This window comes from Carlito syrichta, unplaced genomic scaffold, assembly GCF_000164805.1.
Source record: "Carlito syrichta isolate Samal-C Ts95f unplaced genomic scaffold, Tarsius_syrichta-2.0.1 Scaffold312030, whole genome shotgun sequence".
In the NCBI taxonomy this organism is placed as follows: Eukaryota; Metazoa; Chordata; class Mammalia; order Primates; family Tarsiidae; genus Carlito; species Carlito syrichta.
This window is the reverse complement of record NW_007256126.1, coordinates 203,673-209,710: the sequence shown is the minus strand read 5'-3', so window position 1 is coordinate 209,710 and position 6,038 is coordinate 203,673.

The following is a 6,038-nucleotide window of genomic DNA, read 5'->3' as shown; positions in this document are numbered from 1 at the left end:
GGGCGGGAGTCGGGTCTCGATCTCTGCCAGCCCTCCCCGGCCCGACCTCACCAACTTCTCCGCGCTTCTGAGCTCCAGCGCGAGGAGGCAGGGATTCCGGCCGGGGACGTACGGCAGACTCCCCGCCCCTGGCGGAGCGCTCAGCCAATGCGGAAAGCCTGCGCGGCTCAGGGGCCGTCTGCAAACTCTCAGCTCTGGCGAGGAGGACTTCCCCCGGCCCCCTCGTCCCGCAGCCCAGCGGGAGACGCGAGCGAGTGAGACCGTCTGATCTCGGACACAAATCATGTTCTAGCAAGGTCGGGGCAGTGTGCCAACATGGATGTGACGACGCGTCCTACAGAGGGGCGAAATTCAAGCCTCTGAGGACCAGGGGCCTTCCAGCAGTGAAGCCCAGTCAGAGGGAGACTGTGGTCTCAACCATCGAGGGAGACTGGCAACCTTAATAAACGCCCTGAGGCTCAGTTTCCATCTTCCTAAAAGAGGTGATATAAAGTAGCCTGACTTTCTGCCGCTTGGTTTTTGGTGACCTTGGGCCAGCCACTTATCCATTGGAATTTATTTTCTTTATCTACGAGCATAATAAATGCTGCTTCGTGAGGTTATTGCAAAAATGAAATATATGAAAATACTTAGAAGAATATCTGGCACATAGTTGGCACTCAATATATAAATTCCACACTTCTTTCTCTGCCCTGCTCCCACTCACAGATTTTATAAACACTGGACAGCCTAGCTGAACATCGCACTGTTGTAAATTCAAAAAGAAATAAAACATATCCCATGCCCTGAAGGTACCACAAAGAACACTGACTGACATGACATATTAGATCCAGTCAAGCCCCAGGAAAGAGAAGGCCACACATTGACATCGTTAAGCATTATAGTTTGTTGTTAAGTAGTATCTGAAATGGAGGGAGAGGGGGGCTGGTGGATTACCTAAGGGTGGGCATGGAAAGCATCCTTACCCCAGCAAGTTCCAGACTGCATAACTAGCCATTACATCCAGACCCCATGAGGGTTCGTGCTCAATTTCCCCTACCCTGCCCTGCAGGATTTCACCCCTATTTCATGGCGAGGTCTTCTCTGGGGTCTTCTTTCTTGGATTTAGATCACCCCACCCCCTGCCCACCCTCCCCAGAAGAGGCATTTAAAAATTGAGAATCATGGCATTTTGGGACCCTAGAAATGACTCGGTCCATATCCCTTATTTTTTAAGTGAGCTATGGGAGCGAGCTGGAGCTGGTTGGGCAGGTCTCCTGGCCCCAGGACCTCAGGAGGAAATGCCTGTGGCTTCCCTTGCCGTGAGTGAGCTTTAGACTCCAGGCACCTTAGGTGAGTCTTGCCTTCAATTTTGAGCTGGAGGAAATTGCCCTAACACATCCTGACCAGACGTGCTCCAAATTATCTGCCACTTCGATCCTCAGCTGTCAGAAACAATCCAGATGATGCTCAGGAACCACTGGGAAATCTGCATGAGAGGATGACTTGTCTTTGTAAGAAGAAACCTTTCGATATAACCCTGGTGATGTTCCGAGGCACGTATTTCCCCCAGTCCCTTGGAAGAAAATAGCATCTCAGGCTCTCTTCAGGCACCAGAAGGGAAATAGAAGAATGGTGACATCTGGTGGCCAGAACTTGCAGTGCTGGATACAGATCGTGAGATTCTAATCATAATAGATTCACTTTGAAGCCAAGTTCCCATGGGTGGTTAACAATTGTACTACCTGGTTGCCTAGAGATTTCTGAAAGGCATCCATCATTTCAACTTTATAGGCCCTCTGCTATAGAGGATATTGCAGATCATTAGATTGCTATTGTTTCAGTTTGGGGGGTTTTTTGTTTGCTTCTTCTTCTTTCTTTTTTTTTTCTTTTTTTTTTTTTTACAAAAAGTATATGTGTATATAGAGAAATAGAGTATAAGGCTGTAAATTCATATGTATATAAATTCATATGTATGTACAAATTGTCTTTCCTGTACTTGCATTATACTTGGATGTTCTATTTATATAAATAATATACTTGCAAAACCTTTGAGGAAAATTAATACTATCTCAAGCGTTTTTCCCATAGTTAAGATTGTAATTTATGTTAATAATTGCTAAAGTACACTGCTTGTAGATATAGAGATTCTTACTAGGATGGAATTGTATATTTCATCATGTCCTCTTAAGGGAGCATTCACTGCAAACTTAGCAAGGAAAAAAGTAACACAGTGAGATTTTAATAGTGAAAGCCCTGGCAGCTGATGGTCAAGTCACACATACCTGGTGAACAAAGATGCATTTTAACATTTCCATCATTTGTAAACAATGGGTGTTAGGTTAAAAGAAGAAAGATGTTTGGGATTATTTCACAACAATGCAACAGTGTCTGCTGGCAGTGCTAAGTCTATTCTAACTTTACCTCTCCACTTCTTTCCATCTATTTGTTCCATGTATGGTACTTTAGAAAACTGCTCAGTTATAAGTCTAGAAAACACAACCTTGTGCACACAATCAACTAAGGTCTGCAGGTTTCGATCTTTGGTTGATCGGATTCAAGGACTGAGGCTCCCCAGAATCCATGGTTACAGAAGGTCAGCTGTGCACTTTCTCAGCATCTTTTCCTAAGCTCTGTGTGAACTATATTTATCTTCATAACAATTCATGGATCATATTTTACTAACTCCACCTTACAGAGGGAGCCAAGACTTAGATAAATTAAGTAATATACCTACCAATAGGCACTGTTGATAAGAGACAGAACCAGGATGGAATCCAAAGTTTGCCTGACTCCAAAGCCCAGAATCTTTCTATTACACCACGCTGCGCCCCACCCCCAGACAACCAGGAGGAAAGGAAAATCAGGGCAGAAGCTACCCTGAAGAATATATCGATCACTAAAGGAGATATTTAAAGTACTATTGGCTGGGCTCAGTGGCTCAGCCTGTAATCCTGCGCCTTGGGAGGCCGAGGTGAGTGGATTGCATGAGCCCGTGGGTTCGAGACCCGCCTGGGCAACTTGGTGAGCCCTCATCTCTAAATCAAAAATTAGGCGGGAAGCCGGGCTCGGTGGCTCAGCCTGTAATCCCGCGCCTTTGGGAGGCTGAGGTGAGTGGATTGCCTGAGCCGGCGGGTTCGAGACCCGCCTGGGCAGTGAGACCTCATCTCTACAGTAAATCAAAAAATCAGCCGGGCGTGGTAGCGCATGCCTGTAATTCCGGCTACTTGGAAGGCTGAGGCGGAAGGATCGCCGGAGCTCCAGCAGGTCGAGGCTGCGGTGGCCGGAAGCAGCCACTGCACTCCAGTCTGGGCGACAGAGTGAGACTCCAACTCAAAAAATAAAATAAAATAAATAAAGTACTATTACAGAAACCATATTTCTTGACCTATTCAAACTGTACAAAAATTACAAGCAACAAAACAACAATTATGTATGTAAATCTTACAGAACTGGGAACCATGTGGTTCAGTCTAGAAACAAGTATCTGTGTAATAAACAAATGAATTTTTTTTTTCTGCCCAGGACCTGATTTCTCTTTAACGGTATGAGAAATTATTCACTATGTAATTTTGGTGGAAAGTAAAGTCTCTGCTAGTAAAGGAGGCTGACCAAGTTTTTAGGGCAGCATTCCAAGCAGTGGCACCCAGTAACTGATGCCATGATATTGATGATGTAGCTATGATGTCTGGCATCTAGTGGTACAAGTGGCTGTGTCTTAACCTTACCAATCCTAGGACATGATTTTGGGAGTTGTTTATAGATGCACAGCTCTGGGCTTGATTTTCCATCTTTTCTTTGAATAAATTCATTTTCTCCTTGAATTGGTCAGAGTAGGTTTCTGTTGCTTATAATTAAGTATCCTGACTGACACTGACATTTAAATTATGAGGCACTTTCCCTAAGGGAAATAAGAGAAATCAGGGATAGGTTATTTTTTTTTTCAGATAAGACTGAGGATTGAAAATCCAGCTCTTTAAAGGTTTTTAATGCAAACAGCCTATGCCATACAATGGCAAAGGTTTATTAAGTTACCAACTGTATCTCCTAGAATTAAGTGCCCATTGAAATGAAACTTTTGGGTGAGGGAGTGGCAGCTAAGGAATACAAGCACTGCAGGAGTAAGGTGGGGCTTTTTGTTTGTGTGTTTGTCTTTATGGAGTTGGACAGCTTAAAGAAAGAGAATAATGATGCCTAAATTCTCAGATGCCTAAATTCTCAGCTCCAGGTACATACAAACCAGGAATTTTCTATGACTTCTGAAACACACACAAGAAAACTTCTTATTTTTAACAACTGCAGGCCAAAACAGGTAAAAACCAAAGACAAAGTTTGATCTTGTGGATTGCTGAATTACAAAGGTACTTGAATTCACAGACCAACTACTCTTTTTAGAACAGAGTAAAAAAACCTGAGAATTTAATGGAGTTACATGGGTGAGTTCAAATAACTTAATTAATGTACTCCACCCTTTCAAGTCCTATATTGACTTCCCTTGCCAAATGAAAGCAATGATGAGTTTCTTACTGCCTTGATTGAGATCCTGTAATAAGCTGGCCTGAGGGTGTTGCCTTGAAACCTCAAACCCTATGCCAAACCCACCTCATTTTCTCTCATTACTGAGTCCCAGCATGTCTCAAAAAGTCAACTCTGAAAAGGCAAACTCTGAAGGAAAAGACTTAACCATCACAGGAGTTATGAGATTCTTCTACTTTATAAAAACAGAAACTTGGGGAATACATATGGAGAGAGATTCTGAGGACACTAGACCAAACAAGAATAAAAACATAGCTTTAGATCTGAATTTATTGATAAGGAGGAGTTACCAAAGATTCTAGACTCAGTGTGTTCAGTTGGGCAATTGAGAGTAGTATTAATGATCTGCTTAGTCGGCTGCTGCAATCAAGACTCATGGGGGCTGGTGTAAATAATAATGCTAGCTGGCACACATGTAACTCTCTCTAGGTGCCAAGCACTGTTTAAAGCACTTTCATACATTAAATTATTTAGTCCTAATAGGTAGTATCATCCCCCTTAATAAAAGAGGAGACCGAGGCAAATACAGGTTCAAAACTCCCCACATGTAGCAGCTTGTAAATGGTAAAGCTGAGATTCAAATCAGATAGCCTGGTCGTGGGTGGTGGCTCATGCCTGTAATCTCAGCACTTTGGGAGACAAGAGACGAGAGGATTGCCTGAGCCCAGGAGTTTGAGACCAGCCTGGGCACCATAGCAAGACTTCATCTCTACAATAAATTTAAAAAATTAGCCGGGTGTGGTGGCATGCGCCTGTAGTTCCAGCTACTAGGAAGGCTGTGGTAGAAGGATCATCTGAGCCCATCAGGTGGAGGCTGCGGTAGCCGTGAGTATGCCACTGCACTCCAGCCTGGGTGACAGAGTACAGAGTGAGACTCCGACTCAAAAACAAAAACAAAAACAAAAAAATCAGATAGCCTGTTCTATAGACTGAGCTTTTAAGGTCAATGTAGGGTTTTTGTTTTGTTTTTATGAAAGTGAGATGTCAGGAATACCATGGTATTACATAGTGAGATAATCTAAGACTTTAAGAAAATGCTCTAATAGATGTATCAAATGTGACCTACTTATCTATCCCAATGTCATGTCCTCAGATGCCCCAGAGGACACATAGTCACTTCAGTATTGAGAAGTCCACTGGTGAGGTTAGTGCCAGGATTTTTGGAGAGCACAGTAGTGGCATTTCTCTGGAGGCTAGACCTCAACAAAAAGCTGTGGCCCTTACTCAGCTCCCAAACCCTCTGTCCACCAGCCTCAAGTCCCTAAAATAAAAGAGAAGCTGGATACTTGCAGCAGACACATAATGGATATCCAGTCAAAAGTCAATCAAAAGTCATTCCTAGTCCTATTTCCTTTGCTACATCCCACCTTAGAGTGTGAAAAAAACCAGATACTTGTTTTCTCAGCAGTAGATGTGGTTACATGTTACCCAGTTCTGGCCAATGAGATACAAGGGAAAGTCTGCTGAGGGATTTAGGAAAAGATATTTTGTTTCCATTCAAAAGAGATGCTGGAGGAGCTAAG